The sequence below is a fragment of the Gracilinanus agilis genome, chromosome 2 (genome assembly GCF_016433145.1).
Source record: "Gracilinanus agilis isolate LMUSP501 chromosome 2, AgileGrace, whole genome shotgun sequence".
In the NCBI taxonomy this organism is placed as follows: domain Eukaryota; kingdom Metazoa; phylum Chordata; class Mammalia; order Didelphimorphia; family Didelphidae; genus Gracilinanus; species Gracilinanus agilis.
In genome coordinates this window covers 102,441,595-102,460,841 of record NC_058131.1, presented here as the reverse complement: position 1 = coordinate 102,460,841, position 19,247 = coordinate 102,441,595, and the positions used below count along the sequence as shown (strand labels likewise).

At 34.2% G+C, this 19,247-nt stretch overlaps 1 pseudogene; it reads right to left on the bottom strand.

Annotated features, from left to right (window-relative positions):
• Positions 1–48: 48 nt before the first annotated feature.
• Positions 49–16,083, bottom strand: LOC123233335 (annotated as a pseudogene).
• Positions 16,084–19,247: the final 3,164 nt, after the last annotated feature.

Genomic DNA, 19,247 nt, shown 5'->3' with positions numbered 1-19,247 from the left:
TTACAAATAACCAGCCCCTGTGCTGTGAACAGGTTGTATTCCAAAAGTTCATTTCCATATTGACAAACATGCAGCATACATTTTCACATGGAAACAATTCAATTGAGGCAAATATTCAGGGAAATTCTGAATCAGATATTTGCTGATATCATTCATGAATTCACAAAAGTATAGCCCATGCTCATCCTGTAATTGCTTCTCAAACAAAGCTGTTAGCTGTTTGCATTCTACATTAGGGCCATGTATGGATAATTCAAATTTACAGGCACTGATGACAGAGGGCTTGATATAGTGATAGGCTTACCAACCCATTGATGATTTGGTTAAAGAAGACATTTTTATAGATCCCATGGCAGAACTTGTCCAACTTTCCAAAGAGGTTGATGGATGAGCTCTGGATATCATTCTGCTCATTTTCAAAGAAAGGGAGGATGTGGATAGTACTGTGCAACAGAATAGAGCAAATGTCCCATTCCTCTGCCAAATGCAACAGGCAAAAACACTAAACATAGCCTCCAGGGCCACCAGGTTGTGGAAGTCATCCTTGACATCCAACCCATTAATCATAACTCTGAGGAGCTGTGGGCCATGCTTTTTCATTTTATCTGGAGTAATGATGGCCAGTCCCCAAAGTACCAACCTATGTAAATTTGCACATGCATATTTTTGCCTACCCACTGTGTGGTCCAATAGGAAATCAGGAGAATTAGATTACTCACCACATTACTGCTCAGCAAATATGCCAAGGTGTTGGTGGGGTGATGTCTCTAGATGTCATACAGCACAGAGATAAGCATCTTCAAAAGTAGTGGGAGCTTGGGACGTGAATGTTTGATCATGGCTCAGGAAAGAAGAGTAACTTATTCTTCATGACTTTCAAATTTTTCATCAGCCACTAGAATTTCTAGACCCAAATACATATGACTTTCCCACTTGCTTCATGGAACAGGATATAGAGTATATCTACTATACAAATGTGGGGTGTGAGAATTCTAGGAGTTAGGTAGGGCTTTGTATCTTCCTCAACTTGGCCTGCAGGTTCTGGGGGGAAGCTGGATATTCACAGTGCAGCTGACTTTCAATTCAAAAATTTCAAACATGCCCCAGACTCTGGGGAAGACATGATCTCATATAGTGTACATTTGGCAGCAAGAGGGATCATTGTATACCCCCAGTTATAACTGCTTCTCAACAGGAAGGATTTATTTTCTGTGAATGAGACATCTTTATCTCATTTAAGAGCAGCTCCAGGGCTTAGGAGGTGAGGGTGGTTTCTGTGGCTAAAGCACTTCAAAGAGAACAGGAGTGTCTGTCACAGGCCAAGAGACTCGCCAAGACACTAGTCATAATTGCCATCCTTTGAAGAGATGCCAAGAGGTACATACTCTTTTGACTAGTCTTTGCCACATATTCGTCCTTAACCTCACATAACTAACCCTGCACCAGGTCCACATTTTCAGGTATCTTCTCCAGGAGCACAGTTCTCCTCTCATTCAGCACATGGTTGATTAATTACTGTGGTAACATGTGCACAATTCACATCATAGTCTTTCAACCCTTTAAATGTTGTCAGTAGAAAGAAAATTAACTGATCTGGGGGAAGGGACTTCTCAATAATTGGGACAATGGTTTAACAGGTATGGAAGAGAACAATGACATTGGGATGGAGGCTATATTTGAGAGATAAGAGCTTCAGTACTTCATCCTGATAATCTTGAGCAAAATCCTCATAAAAGAGTTGTATGTAGAGCAAGGGGTAAACACAATCCAAAGCCTCATGTTGGAGAAGAGGCAATGAGTCTCCATTCTTTGGACAGATGATCCCACCAAAGAGCCCCAGGGTATAGAATGTAGAAAATGCAATAACTGTTCAAATGCTCCAAAAAGTAACACAGCAAATAGGCAGTCAATCACAGAGCACATTTCCATTCACATCCAAGCCCTGGAGTCAAATATTAAAAATGTTCTGCAGGCCTTGGGGATTTAAGTATCAAATTAGAATTTTCGACAAATCCTTGAGTGCAGCCATAATATCAAAGTACAGGGTTTGATGGCAGGAGCAAGTTATCCTTTTGTGAAGAGAGGGCTAAGATACTATGTTGTCAGCTGTGGATCAGCTCATCTTTTTTCAGGTTTTCTGGTGGAAGTTACAGTGTTAATAAGTAGGAGTTGGCGATTATGGCTTTCTTGCATATTGTCTTCAGAAAGTCTATGTATAAATGTCATCATTTGAGTCAGAAATTCTGCTTTCTAAGAGAAGACTAAGGGAGAAGATGAAATACTCTTACATATGGCCTGGATGATCAAGCTGATGCTTGGAATGAAGCACAGTTTCAAGGCTACATCCTTGGTGTTGAATTACAAGAAACCAATCCTGAATATGTCAGAATCAATCCTAGCCAGCATCAGCTCTTGAGGGGCATGGGTTGCCACTTGCCCATAGAAAAGAATTAGTGTACTTTTGACACTGTCCACTTCAGTATTACTGACATTCTTTAAAATCTCAATTATGCTCACAGATCTGATTTTCATAAAGTCCTCTAGCTTTGTTGGAGTGTCATCTAGTTGGCTGAAAGGCTCAAATCCCAAGGCCACAGGTCACACTCTCTCTTTAAGAACTTATTTTCTTTTTTAAAAATTATTTAATTTATTAATTAGGATAATTTTCCATGGTTACATGATTTATGTTCTTTCCTTCCCCACCTCCCATAGCCACTGTGCAATTCCACTGAGTTTTATATGTGTCATTGATCAAAACTCATTTCCATATTATTGATATTTGCACTAGGGTGATATTTTGGAGTCTACATCCCCAATCATATCCCCATTTTTGTAATCAAGGAGTTGTTTTCTTCTGTGTTTCTAATCCCACAGTTCTTTCTCTGGATTTGGATAGCATTCTTTTTCATAGGTTCATCAGAAATGTCTTGGATCATTGCATTGCTGCTAGTAGAGAAGTCTATTACATTCGATTGTGCTGTAGTGTATCTGTCTCTGTGTTTAAGGTTCTCCTGGTTCTGCTTCTTTTACTCTGCATCAATTCCTGAAGGTCATTCCAGTTCACATGGAATTCCTCCAGTTCATTATTCCTTTTATCACAACAGTATTCCATCACCAACAGATACCACAATTTGTTTAGTCATTTTTCTAATTTTTTGCCACTGCAAAGAGTGCATCTATAAATATTTTTGTACAAGTCTTTTTCCTTATTATCTCTTTGGAGTATAAACCCAGCAGTGATATGGCTGGATCAAGAATGAAGTTCACGAAGTTACTGAAGATGTTCTCACTAGCTCCTTAACTGAAGCTTCCGCCAGTGAAGTTCCTACGCATTTATATAGGAAGTTCTTCACTAGAGGAATTCCATTATAGCAGTCCAGCTGTTTACATATCTCCAAGGTCAGTTGGCATATCCATGTCTTATGAGACACGATCATAAGGATTTCGTGGAAGAACATCTGCAGCTTTTCTTCCAATTCCTTCTGAGACAGAGGAGATTTTTTTCTCCCTCCCATTGTATTCTTTTAGATAGTTTACTGTGGAGCAAATGATCTTTTTCTATACCTGACCCAACAGTGGATAAGATGCAAAACATTCAGTAGCTGAAAAGCAGCAGATCTTTTGCTCTCCTCTAGGTTAGGGTTAAAAAATGCAATCAAGGAAACTAAAAAGTAGACCTCAGAGGGGATGATATTCCAGTCATGAGGGTATAGGTAATGAAAATCTTTGCCCATGTTCCATAAAAAAAAGATGCCAATCCCAGCAGCAGTTGAATGCCAGAAATATCAGCATGTTATTTAACTCATTGTTGGATATATTCAACCTCATCCCTATCTTTTGTGCTTCCTTTTCCCTCTAATTGGAGAACTGGATGGTGGAGCACTAAATTTTGAAGTTCATTCCATTTTACATTTGAAGTGCTTGATCTCAGTTCTATGGAAAATGATACCCTGACATGATACCCTTTGGTGTCCATCCCTCCTCCTTCACAGCTTCCTCTTGGGTACTGCATTCCTCCCTTAAATTGTAATATCCTTAAGGACAGACACTGTCTTTCTTTTGTTATTTGTATTCCCAGAGGTTTGTAAAGCATCTGACACATATTAAGCAACTAATACATGTTTATTGAATTGAATTAAAATTAATTTGGAAAAATATTTAGAATCAAGTTATTGAGTATTGTGGGATCTATATTTCTGATAGAGGTTCAAGCTGCATCATAGAATTCCATAGTGCTCCCCAGAACTCTAAAGGAGGGGGCAGTTAAAGGCAGTTGGAGTCTTGGTATAAAAGCCAGGTCACCCTTCTTGCAATGCCCCTGACTCTGCTCTTGGCTCTTGGCTCTGAGCAGAGGGACAATCTGTGTAGCTCTGGGCTAGGACATTCAGTCACTGACAGCCAGAGCTCCTTTACCTTGATAGCTAACCACAAAGAACTTCAAGCAAAATCACAGTCTACCTTCAGTTTAGCAGTTTAGGCTTTATTCCAGCCCCCCCATTAAAAATTATAAACAATTAACAACTAGATAAAATAAGGCTTCAAATCACTAAAAATAAAAAAATGAAAATAAAAAAAAACCTGAATATTCACCTTATATTCTACAAATTGCCAATGATAACAAAATATGGGAGTAAGCAATATTTAAAGAGTTATAAGAAGATAAACACACTAGTGAATAGTTAGTGAGGATTAGAATCAATATAATTAATTTGGAAAGCAAGCTGAAATTATTTAGGCATTAAAATGTCCTTACTGTTTAACCCAGAGGTCCCATTACTGCATTCATATTCCAAAAGTCCATTGATGAAGAGAAAGTCTCCATATACACCAAAATATTTATAGCAGCACATTTTGTTATAAGCAAAAATTTGGAAACAGAAAAGGTGCCCTCTAAATGGAGAATGATTGAACAAAATGTGGTACATGAGTGTAGTTGAATATTTTTGTGCTTTAAGAAATAATGAATGTAATGAATACAGAAAATCATAAAAAGCTCTATATGAATGGTTGCAAAAGACACTAAAAAGATTCAAGAATATTTTATACAAAATAACTTTTATGTAAATGGAAAGAACAAAAACATATGCAAATTCAAACTTAAATGCTGCAAAAGTATAATGAATAAGGATGGATTGCAAGATATCAGAAGACAGCCCTTCCTAGAGGTGAGAGGTCTACAAGCCTTGGATATTGTACATATTGTCATGCTTTTGGAATGTATTGATAAATTATTCTGATTTTATCCTCCTTTTTGTCTTTAAAAATACTAGTTGTTGTACGGAGTGGATTTTTGACAGGGAGAGAGAGGAATATTAGGTTAAAGAGTAGTGATGTAAAAAGGAAGAGATGTTAATAAATAATTTTAAAATATACAAATCAGTTTATATGTGATCTTGTAGGTAATAGGGAGTAACATGTCCTGGGGGGGTAAAATATTGAGTTTGGAGTAAGAAAGAAATTATTATAAATCCTGCTTAAGACACTTATTATCTGTGAGACACAGAGCAATCCATTGCACTTAACTCAGGCTTGGTTTCTCCTTGTATAAAAGGGGAAATAAAATAGCTTCTATTTCACAGGATTATTGTGAGAATTGAAGAAGCACACTCATATATAATATGCTTTGTAAATCTTAAATAACTCAAAAATATTAATTATTAATATTGATTGTTAAAGAAGTTACCCTCAACCCCTCTTCTTGTGAGCTGCAGGTATTTTAAGGTGACAAGTGAGAAAGTAGTGATGGCCTTAGTAGGTAATAGATACTTTGAGTATGAGGCTCTGAATAGTAATCCAAAGGGAACCCTGGCAATTTTACCATACAGAAACTGGGCATTATAAGGGAGATAGGAAAGATGTTGCTTCTGAGGAAAGAAAAGACAATGAGAAGCAAAGGCATAAAGGATAAACATTTTCAATAAATTAAGCAATTAAAGTGAACAAAGATAGAAGGTATCACCAGAGTAAGTGAATGATATTGGGAAAGTCTTGCTTTGTTTTTAGTTTGAAGACATATGAGCAGAGGTCAAGGATAAGAAGGATTTCTGAAGTGACTCCTTTGAAGTTAGCAATGAACATAGGTACTATCTTGACAGAAAAAGGTACTAGACAGTGGAATGAAGTTGAAACTTCTACCAGGATTAGGGTTTGGGTTAGAAATAGTGAGATCAGATCAACAATGACTAAGAAACACAAATAAGTCCTTTGATATAGCAAGGGAGTAAGGGAATTTCTGTTAAATGACGTAAAAGGGAACTTTTAGTTATTAGATCCTAATTTAAGTAATGTTTGTAAATCAGGTACTCATAACTTAGAGAGCAAAATAAGTTCATTAGACAATCTGGAGTCTGGAAAGCAAAAATCAATTAGTGGAAAATGAAACAAAACTTCAAACAATGTGGCATTGGTAGAAGTTCTAAGGATGACATAGCCAAATCAAATTGTAGATAAAAAAAGAAGGTAGGTAATTTGATTCAAAGTTTTCAATAGAAACATGCATTTCAGAGTTCAAACACAGTTCTAACTAGTACAAAAGCCTCAAAAGGTTTGACTAGGCACTTGAATATAAGTGGTTATTCCATACATGTATGCACTATCTGAAAGAGTTGTTCGTAGATTCATTTATTAAATCATTTTAATTTAATTAATATTATTTGAATGACAACTATGAACAGTAGAATAGAGAAAGAAGAAATTTTACTCACTGACCTCAAGGTGCTTATAATCCAAATAGGAGCTTGAAGGAAAAACATATACATAAATATAATACAAAATTGAGAGTGAAATTAAATTAGAAATTTAAAGTAATAATTACTAGGTCAGAAAATCACATCCTTTCTAGGCTGTGGGTAAAACATCATATGATGAGAGTAATAAATATTTTTAAAACTACCTAATTTTAAAAAATAGACTAAATTAATTATGTAGCTCTTTTTGTATACCTTTGTACTTAAAAATTGGATGACTGGTCTTATCAGAAGGTATGGATACTTTTATATTTTAACTCTTACCAATAAAAGGTGAATAAAAATGAACATTTATAGTATCAAGGCCTTTGACATGGAGAAGTAAAAATGTTATTCTACTACCAGGGTTATTAATTATATTGACATTAACAACATGACTTCATAGACACACACACAATTTATTCATTCAGTTTTCTATAAATTTTGCAGTTAAACAATCACATTAAGATTGAGGCTGCTAAAAAATGTGAATACCAAAAAGCAATTTATTCCAAAACTTTTTTGGGTGTCAAAAAGATCAGATTTTTCTCCAAAAATTTAAAAAATGTTATTCTAGTTTCAAACTGCATTATGTTCAAATACAAAACTTTACTCTGTATATATATATAATGAGTCAATGTTTAAATTGCTAAATTCTGCCTTGATTTGCACCTATTTAGTTCTTCCAGTATCTTTGAAATGCCACCTGAATTCTTACCAGTAGTGTTAAATATTTGGTTAAATATTTTGGAATACCACTTCATTGTCCATAGAAAAAAAAAACATACCCTGTTTCATACCTGCACCCATTAAGGTAATGATGTAATTTAGTTTATTGAAAGAATTGTTACTTTGAAGCCATACATTTGAACTTACCATGAAATAAGAGAAAAGGAAGTCAAAGTTCAAAACAAAGACTCTGTCTTCAGATGTTATAAGAATAATTAGATCCAATACCTAAATGTTAGGGATGGAGGGAAGAGAGAAAGTCTATGAGATGAGACTCTCTCCCAGCTCTCCCCTCCCATCAAATATGCACTGCAGAGGTTTTGAGGGGGCATCACCCCGAAACTGGGTGACTTGGATGGTCATGCTGCCTCACAGGAGTTGGGGACAAGGTTTCCCTAGAAGAAGAAGTATTGAGTACCCCAATCCGATTCTGAATGAGGGTGGGGTTCATGCAAGCCTCCCCAAGATCAGTCAACTTTACATCAGGGGGTCTGGCTCCAAGATGGAGGCAGCCAGACCAAGCTGTGATTCCCCTCCCCCTCATCTCTCAGGCACTCTGGAATGCTATCTGACTAATGAATGGCTTTTATTAATCACAATTCAAGGATTGAGGAAAGGGTTGAAGGGAATAGGGTTTTTGGGGTGCCCTCTTCTCTATTTCTATGGGGTCTGTAACTCAGGTGGGAACCTTTGGGGATCCTGCTACCAAGTGTATTCCCTTGCCACTTCTCCTTCAGTTTCTATTTCTATTTCTATTCTTTTCTATAATTGCAAGTCAAACCAAAAAGGGTTTCTCAGCAAGGTTGGGTAATAGGGAAAGGAGCCTAAGAGATCGCTCCCAAAATAGAGTCTAGAAACTTAGCTGACTGAAGTCTTGCTGGATGAGAAGCAATGTGATGCCTTTGACAAGGGAAGGTATCAATGTCCAAAGAAGGATCCTCAGGAAGCCCTCAGGACTGGATAGTCAGGTTCACAGTGTAGTCAGAGGGGATGGTCAGATTGAGGTTGTGTGGAGAAGTGAGGAAGTCCCATCCCCCATCCTTACAATGTCCAAGTTGGGTGGGATGCTATTGTTAGAGAACATGATAGACTCAGGAGCAGAGTTCCAGAAGGACAAAGTTACATATCAGGTGAAAGCCTGAAGATAACACTAAAGTTACAAACCTAAATTAGAAAGGTGATGGTGACCTCAACACAAACAATGCTATTTGAAACATGAGTGGGTTTGGGGAAAAGATAATGAGTTCTGTTTTGCACATATTGATTTTGAGATGTCCACAGAAATGAAGAATCATTGTTATATTTCTGGAGGTCAGAAGAGATACTGAGGCATTCAGGAGAAATATGGTTGTAATGTATCAAAGGATAGGGCTGAGAGTTGTGACACACTGCCTTTCACAATTAAACAGAAAATGTGAATAGAAAATGTGAACAATGCCTTCCAAATCATATTCCAGCATGAAAAATAGAGAATAGCTTTTGAAATATATGGGTAATTATCTAAATGTTCCACTTTACCTAGTCTGTTTACTTGGGCTAACCTTATTTGAAATGGCTTGTCCCCAGAAACCTAATTTGATGAAGAGGAACAATATAAAGTAGTTGGTGGAGTAGGCAAACAGAATTAGTTAATTTATCTATAACATAAGAGATATCATTATTCCATGAAGGAATATGGCAAATGGAGTAGACACTCTAGCATGTTTGCAAATTATTTTATCTTGTGTTGTTCAATAACTTTTATTTTACCAAATAGACTAGAAGTTGCTAGTGGTCAAGAATCATATCATACTACTTTGCTGTTTACACAATGACTAGAAATAAATTGTTATTTACGATTGATTGAACCATCATGAAGATTAATTCGTAATACTCTTATAAACCATATGTGAGATGAGTAGATATGCAGTATGTTTAAAAGACATATTAGAGAAATAATTTTTTAAAATATGTGGTTATATAAATTATGGAACTGAGGTCCTGAGAAGGGAGTGACTCATCAAAGATAACATACCTAGAGAGTGACATTTACATAAATAAATTTACATAATTTACATAAATAAATCAAACAAAATATTTAACATCATGATAACAAAGCCAACTTTTATAACATGGAACAAAAATCTATTTAAAATTTTTATTCAATACTTTTAATACAAACCTAGACAGCAAAAACAAAACAAAACATTATTTTCACATAATGATTCCTTCTTTGAATTTTGAGTCGAGAGTTGTTCTATACACAAAAATTCATAATTACTTATAGGATATATAAGACAGAGTAATGCTGGGTTCAAGGACAGTTTCTTAGTGACATTGGAGACAGCCTTCCAGGTTTCAAGAGAGCAAAAGATATTAATTTGCTACTTGGTTAATGACCTTTGAGACAGTGTTTTTTTTCTTCTGGTTGATATTGCCCAAAAAGATGGATAAGTAAAACATGAGATAGTTATACTTGCTTGTACAGTATTGATATAAAGGCTATTGCTAAAATAGAGTTCTGTTGAGTCAAGAAAGGGAAAATTTGCCACTTTTTTCATCTGCCACTATACTATTAATTCTACTATATGAGAAATTGTTTATATAGAACTTATGGTATAATTCATATATTTGAGTACTATAGGAAAATGACATTTTTATGTAATAGCCTAGGTGTCCAATCCTTTGTGCTTAATACTTACTTATTTCTAATTAACTGCTCAACACACATTTAATTAAATCACAAATCATTTTAATTCCTTGGGAGTTAGAATGGATTACCTGGTTTTCATGAGTGCTTTGCTGATAGCTGCCAAAAGAAGGACCAAAAGAAAGAAGAAATTTTAGTCTTCCTTGCCTATAAGATGTGTCTCATGTTAAATAACTCCAAATTATACCCTAGTGTAATCTAATCCTAACCTTCTGAAATTAATGAAAACATCTATTGTGAAGTCAATGGAAAATGCCAAGTTGCCAAAGGTCAGTAAAGAAGTAATTGATAGAGCATAGACTAATTCTGCCCTATGTTAATAGTAAGTTTATCAATTTTTCAAGGGTTCATTAGCCCATTATTTAAGGTAAGTGGTGAAGTCAAAAGAAATGATTATATTTAAAGTTTGACATGAATTTTCTAAGAAAAAAAATATCTGCATGGTAAAAAGAAGATTCTGTGACTCTATGGAGCCTAATTTGCATATTATCTAATATTGTCATACTGAATAAATATATCCCCAGATTAAAAGTAATTTGGAAATTTTTGTGAATATAGTCAGCAAAAGATTTTTTTTCTTACCCTGGTCTCATGAAAGTACAAACATATCTTGGCTTCTTGACAAGATGATTTGGGTTAACTCAATTCAAATTTAACAATTAAAAAAATCCTTTAAAATGTCATTAGAGGATAAAGCTTGATCATTATTCAAGCAAATTGTTAATAAAGTGTCATTAGAAAAAGTGTACCATTTAAAGCATATCCTAATGAGGAAAAATACTTTTGAGATATTCAAATCAAAGTTCTCAAAAGTACTTGTAAGTTTTATCAAAGTGCTTTCCTTCTGAATAGACTTTTCAAACAAAGTTGGAACTTGAACTACTAATTCATAATCCAAAATTTTTTTCACTATACAATAGGGACTCTTCAGACACTGAAAATCATGCTTTATTCAGATCTCAGATTTGCTTCGCAATTTACTTTTGTTTTTGACTAAATAAGAAGCTTGAATCACAATTCAAATCCTTCTCTAATGTCTTCTGCTCCTCTTTATCAACCATCTTGCTCTCATTTGCATCTTTCATCCCTTCAGATTTTCAGGTCTAATTTGTGCTATCTTTATTTCAAAAGTAAACTTTTCTTAGGAAAGGTTTTCCTTGGTTGCCCATTTCTTTTTAGCCAGGATTTAAAACATTATCTAGCCTATGCTAAGAATTTGATAAACTTATATCTCTTTCTTTCATATGTAAGTAAACCCAAGAAGCCTTAATACAATCATAGTTATCCAGGATTGGGAATAATGTAATAGAAATTTGACCAACATAAAATAGTTTACTGTTCAGTACGAATCTTTGATAATAGCCATGAGAAACAAATTTGTTGTTAAGAGGAGTTGTACTTCTCCTTTTAAACCTTATATCTCATAAACAAAATCCCTCAGTCTTCCCTCTTCAATGAAATACTTAATATTTTGGAGGTGAAAGGATAGTAAGATGTCATCAAGTCTAGAAATTATGTATTCTTAAGTCATTCAAGTATAACAAGTGTCTTTTACCATAGTTATACTATTATTAGCATATGTTTCTAATGGTTTGCACATCCCTAATCAAGAAGAAAATGATGTTACCTACTGAGGGATAGACCCATCCAGTGGGTCTTTTGGCTATTTTTTGTTCAGTTGTTTCAATCATGTCTAACTCTTCATAATCCATTTGGGGTTTTCTGGGCTAAGATATCAAAGTGGTCTGCTATTTCACTCCCCAGCTCATTTTACTGATAGATGGTAACTCATGAATTTTCTTTATAGTGTTTCCTTTAGGCAAAGTCAGTTATAGCTTCAAATAGCATATATTTCATATATTCTGTCAATGGAGTGTTGATATAACATCTCATTTCTTTAGTTCTTTTTCTTATAAAATTCCTGGTTGTAAGGCTACTATTTAAGAAATGTGAATTGCAAATGCACACACATCTCATTTGTAAACCCCATCCCACCAGCCCCCAATACAAATAAGTAGGCTGATATACAACCTATTCACTAGATAAATATTTGTATTTCATTCATTTCTTTTGAGTTTTTTTACTGTGCAAGTCCAATTAGAGGAAGGAGTTTTAATATGCTCAATGACAAGAAATTCTTTGGAAAAAGTAGTTCTCAACAGAATTATATTTCTTGTTGAGGATCTATTATATTTAGCTGACAGTTTGACTGCTGAGTAGTTGATCCTAATACAGATGGCATCACACAAATTTAGCATTGAATTAGAAACATGAATTTTTTTATTCTTAAAGCAATGTAATTTCCTTTCTCCATATATGTACTTGGTTTTCCAGTGCACATTGTTTACGAAAGAGAAACCTTGTATTTATATTTCCCAATAAGAATGGAAACCACCAAATCTTATATTCAGTGTCTGGGATCTGGAATAAAGATACTATCAAGTATGCTGCTTTTTGTACTGTTTTTCCCCTTAGGAATCCCAAAGCATATCTTCTTTATAAACAGAATTATTTTTAATAATTGAAGGTAAAAAGAGTTCTTTTCCTCTGTCCTGGTTCCTCTTGATACAAGAATGGTGAAGAGTTTATAGGTTGATGAACCAATTCTTAATCAGTTATCAACAATGTGAAGATGGGATTAACTCTACCCTGCCCATTTTTAGATTTAATCACCAAAAGTGTCAACACTCCACTTACACTTGAGTGGAGTAAATCTGTAACCTGTGTGTGCTAAAGTGAGTAAACAGAATCAACAACTGCCCCCCTGGTCCTACATGGGAATATTTCTTCCAAAGAGTGATTTTTTTTTTTTGATAAGTTAAAGGTAGTGGGAAGTTTATCTCTGTTCCTGATGATAAGTTTCTTCTATAGGTAAAAAATTATGTCTTTTGACTGTGTGTGTTAACTGTATGTCTTTTTTGTGAATATGTTAAATGTGTCATTTTGTAAGGTCTATATGTCTTTGAATGTTAGCATTAAAAAAATCCTAAGTTTGATTAATCTAGAGTTAGAGCAATAGATATGGATATTTAATTAAGTAAGTAATTATGTAGAAATTGGGAGTTCTAGGTGGAAGTCTCTTGGTAAGATTTACATCTTCCACAAAAACAGGTTTAGAAAAGTGCAGGGGGAGAGGGAGAGGGGCAGATACAAATACGAGAAGTGTCCCTTATTCCTTAAACAATTTAAGTGGAGTGAATAGGGTCATATGGAAATCTTTGTATGAGATTTAGTTCTCAAAATAAGTCTTTGGGACTACTGGGAGGCTCAATGGATTAAAAGAACCAGGCCTAGAGACTAGAGATCCTGGGTTCAAAGTTGGTCTCAGACACTCCTACCTAGGTGACCTTGGGCAAGTCACTCAACCCCCATTGCCTAGCCCTTACCACTCTTCTGCCTTGGATCCAATATGCAGTATTGATTCTGAGATGGAAAGTAAGGGTTAAAAAATGTCTTGAGAAGCAAGATAGGACTTTTTAATTAATTAGATTGCTAACAACTTTCTTCAAACTGTGATTTCTTTCTCTGGTTGTATGTGTGTGTGTTTCTGTTTGTAAGGAAAGAAGAAAGAGAGAAAAAAAGCAAGATTTCAAGAAGGCAAGACACTGCCAAGAGAGATAGTTTTAAAATTGCGAGAGGTTTTTCTCTGGTATCTTTTCCTGGCTAGAATGAAAGACTTCAGCTGGAATTAAGGGGAAAAAAGGTTTTGTTTTTAGTTTAGGGAGGCAAGGTACTCCACCCAGGTGAACTTGAATTTGAAAAAAATACATTGATTATGTACTGGGTCTAGGTAACTCTTTAAACTTGTGAAACACTGAAGCTGGACTCATACCTTGTCCTGTCATTTTTGATATGTAAATCACTGGGATTTCAGTCCAGTCTTTTTAAGAAATCTTTATCTTGTAGTAACTTTGAATTTCAATTTAAAATTTTTTTTATTTTTTAAAACTTTGTATTATATTGTAATATATGACAAATCTGTAGTAATTTCAGTAACTAATTTTCTACAATTTTGCTAATTGCTTTTGAAATAGAAAAAATTTAAAACACTGATATTTAATATTTTGTTCATTTGGCATTTACCATAATTGAAAAATTATGAAGTAGTTTATTTTGTAGTACTGTCTAATTTAATGGGTTTTTTGTTTCTTTGTAAACTATAGGAATTTTTTTTTTGTTTTTCATTTTGTTTGTTCTGTAAAAGACAAATTATTTTATCTCTTTTTCTCATGTATTTCCAGATAACAGAAAATATCTGGGGATCACAGAGAATATTTTTAGATTAAAAACTTAAATGGATTAGCAAAAAATTTCTGTTAAAAAACAATTATAAATTATATGAGAATTTTGGGTAAGTGATTTCAATATAAGTAGAGGTGAAAGTTACAATAGCATTTATAAAAAAATTTATTTGGTTAACTGCTATTTTAGATTGAAATTATACTAGTGGTACATTAAAAGCAAGGTTTCAGGTCAATTTGAACATGGAACTAACAAGTGACAGGAGGGGTACAGGGAAAGTAGTCTGTATTGTAACAATTAAATTTAGATTTTACTCAATATGAGAGTTAAAAAATAATATTGTGGTCACCATTTATAAAATATTAGCAGCTCTTATTTACAACAAGGTAGAGATAGTGAAAGTGGGAAATATAGGAAGGAGACAAAGCCTGGTCTAGTCTATCATTCCTATGTGCTGCTCTGGTGAAGTCTGACTGAGCCCCCAGCAGGGGCTCCCCCACATCCTAATCTAAATTTGGAAGTCCAGGTAGTCCTCAGTCAGGGGTCTACCAATGAAAACCTCTTCCTTCAGCTCCAGTCACTCACACAGCAAGCCTCTCCAGTGTAGAAATCTCCAGTCAAGGATGAGTCTACGACAAAGTGACTGCTTCCAAGAGTCTACATCCAGCCTGGCTCACCAACACCGAATGAGTGAATAATTCCTTGGGCTTAACCTTTTATCCCCATTTTTCCACATCACTTCTTGTCTTTCCCCATCTTTACAGGAACCAATTACAGTCTCTCAATTTGCTTAGCATTACCTAAGAGGGAACAGTGCTTATGGCCTTTGGGGATGTGAACTAGTAAGTGACTTGTGAGCTTTCTTACCTAATGATTAGCTAGCTACTAAGTAGGGGTACTTTAAGTTCTTGATATGATTAACTATAAATAGATAAAAGGAGAGTTAATTCAATCTTCATAGTATGTACCCTTTAGAAATTTAAACCTGGCAGAAATGAAATGTGCCTCTAAATTTGCAATGTGAATTCTTTCTTTAATAGATCTTAGTGGTAAAGAAATATAAATATAAGAATAAAAATATACATTTCTGTTTGGTAGTGTTAACTAGGAAATAACACAGAACTACTAAAGAAGTCAGAAAAACCAAGTATTTAATCTGGAAAGAAATAGGTCCAGTAATCAGCCCCTCTCACAGAGCCAAGTGCCAAAAATTATACAGAGTCAACACCCTAGGCTCTGAGGACATATCCCTGGGAGAATGCATCCCTGTAGATGACTCTCCAAAGAACAATAGAAATTGGGGAACTTCTATAACATTTGGGGAATTAAGGACAGGGAAGTATAATTGATTGGCATTACCATGGCTATAAGGAAATGAGAAGTCCAAGACAGGATTATCAGGGAGAGGCTGATTCTCTACAATATACAAAAGGGAAGCGTTCAGCCAAGGGCTGGGAGACAACTTTGATACAATGGGAGAAACTACTAGGAAAAAATGGAACTTAACATTTGATTTAGGTCTACCTTAAGGTCTATTGCTCTGTCTGAAATGGGAGAGTCTGGGAATTCCCTTGGGATGAGTTCTCCGGGGACAGGGGCAGACTTGGGATCTCCAGGTTTCAAGTTCACAGTAGGGATGCTATCCACAGCTAAAGAATTTGAAATAACAAATACCTTACAACCTTTGGATACCTCCATAGGTATTTCCAGAGTGTAAGAAGGTATGGTAGAATTATCAGTTTTTAAGGCTTGTGCGTCAGGACTTTTTGTCCTAGGGAAGTTTCCCTAATTGGCCTACTAATTTGCATTGCTATCTCCTCTTTCTAGAACAAACTTAGTATTGCCTTGTGACTGCTCAGACTCTTTCCCAATCCTCCCCAGGTGTTTCAGGTGTGTGACAACCTGGTAGTCTGCCAACATTAGGAAGAGGACTTGAAACTGCTACAAATCAGAGAGCATTTTGTGTTGTTTAGAAAGAAGAAAGAATTGATTGGCTTTTATATAGAGAACAAAAAAAATTGATCTAGAACTCTGAAAAGAGAGGAAGTTGAAACTTTCAAATTGAATTTTTAAAGTGAATTCTCTTATTGAGTTATAATTTTATTGGATCAGAAGTCAATGTAAATAATTGTATTATATTTAGACTACATATTCTTATTTATTTAATCAAATAAAAATTTTAAAGGAATATAATTACTTGATATTAGTTAATTAGTTAATTTTATACACAATTTTAAATATGATAAAACAAAAGATCATTTGCAACTTTGGTAATAAATTTGTTTTGTATTTTAAATTCTTAAAACTGTTTATGATTTTACAGTGTGACAAACTATTATAAAGATTAAATATTAAATTATTTTCTCTCAAATTTGGACTGATAAATTATGAATAAAACTAGTAAAATAAGTTACATATGTAATATATTTTGAAAAGTTGTGATGTTATATTCTAATTCTTTGTTTTCTGAATTTTAATTATAATTCTTGTTCTAAATAATAATATTAAAGCATTGTTTAATTCTGAAATTATATGACTTTTTATGGAAATGAAAAATTAATTTGTTGAAGTTACTGTATCAACTGGATATTTTAAAGGAGAAAACTAAAATGATCTGCTTAAATCTCTTTGCTTGCTTAAAATACAAAACATTAGTTGAAATTCTTATCTCCTTTCCCCACTATGACTCCTCCTTGATTAGTGGGAGAGTATCAGAAGGGGAAGGTAATCAAGAATTTATCTCTTTTATAGAATTTTTTAATAATAAATTATGCAGTTTGCTTCTTTCAGTTTTTCAAACATTATTGGGTATGATTGGGAAAATGTTAAAATGAAATTTATAAATGTTTTTCCATTGAATCATTGTCACTGGACTAAGCATAAATTTCACAAGATATTGAATATGTTAAAATTTTTCTCTTATATTCCAATATTTGAGATGAGCTGTTTGGTTAAGTTTGAAAAAGGCATAGAAAATTCCTCTCAGGTCTGTCTGTTAGGTCTGCTCATGAGATATAATCAGCCCTTCTGCAAGTTTTGAAACTCTATATTGTCATATTTAATGATCTATTTTTTTTTCTTTTTGTTAAAGTAAGGAATTGTATGAAAATCTTATGAGTAAATTTCATTTTAGATCATTTGGAAAAAACATGTAATTGTATTCATTAATAACTCAAATTGATTGAAGCTATATTTTTTCATCTACTTTCCACTCTGAAGGTGTGGACTGTAATCATTTTTTGACAGATCAGTAGAATAGTCTGATTGATATTGTAGCAATAATCTGACTGTAAACTGTAAATGGTGATGATTTTGCTTTGGAGGAAAAACTCTTCGACTCTTAATATGCTCTTATTCTCAGTTTTGTTTTGATTTGATTTTTAGATTTAAGAGATTGGCCTTTTTTCAATGTCATCACTCCTTTTTAAAAGGCTATTGCCTTGTTCTTTTGCTGCATGCAATAGGAATGTTGAGGAAACAGCCTTGCAAAGGTAAAGGTTGGATTTGTTTAACATCCATTGTGAACAGGAATATTTAAATATTGAGTCTGGCTGTGGCACCCAAAAAATGGAAGTAAAACTTTGCACAGAACCTTGCTATGACTTTTACCTGAAGCCAAATATTTTGTGCCAGAAGCATTTATTTTGATTCTGTGTGTATTTTATTCCTGACTTTTCTTCTTATAGCAAATTCCTCTTAATCAGAACATTTCTTCAGTGAAATATATGAACACTATATAAAATCTTTATTAAAGTTGAAATAACTCGGCTATTGGTGTGTAACATCAAAGCTTTCTGATGTGGGATCATGGTTGTTTTTATAATTCTGTATACAATCTGGATAAGTATTTGGCCTTATCATCTTACAATAATTATTTAAAATCTTTTCAGTATCTCAGAATGGTATAATTAAGTAATGAATTAGGAACATCTAAACCAGCATATAATTCCACTTTTTATTGAGATCATATCACATTAATATTTTTTTCCTTTGGTTTAGAAGATGTGTGCTATCAACCTTGAACCACTAAAGAAGTTAGAAAGTACAATGAGGACAAGGAAGACAAGTGCTCTCATAGACCACTATGCAGAGTCAAGCGCTAGATACTACACAGAAACAAAGTTCTGTGACTCTGGAAACAATGTCCATGGGAAAAATCACCTGGAAAGAAGATTTTCCAAAGAACTGAAGAACTAGGAGTCTTATATATACCTTTTGGGGAATAAATAACAAGCCATATCAATTGATTGGCTTTATAATGGACACAAGGGAAGGAGGAGTCCAGCTGGGCTATGTGGGAGAGGCCTCTGATACAATGGGAAAAACTTCTAAGACAAAAAGGTACTTAAGATGTGATTATATCTACTAATTCTATCTTAGCCAAGATCATTGGCTGTTTTAAGGTTTATTGTTCAGTAAGACAAGGTCATTGTGGACTTCCCTTAAGGTAAATAAGCAAGGGAAGTTGACAGTGCCATCACTCATCTTAGAGAAAAATGGTTTATGTTCTATCTTTTGTTATTTCTAAGAGATATCTCAACTTTTTACTTGCTGTAATACTAACTTGTGTATGGGATATATTCTGTAAAGTAAGCAGGCTATACAAGGGTATGGAGAATAACTATGTGAGCATAATATCTGGTTATTTTAGTATGGTTAGAAACTGGCTATATTTGACTACAAATCATTTGTTTGATATAATGTGACATAATTTGTCTAACATTTTACAGATACCATGACTAGTCTATTGTTGTAATTGAAGGGTGAAACATCTTTTGGGTGAATAAACTGCTGTATATTTCTGTTTCTTGGATCTGAGATACCATCTACTCTGCTGTTTTTTTTTTGTTTTGTTTTGTTTT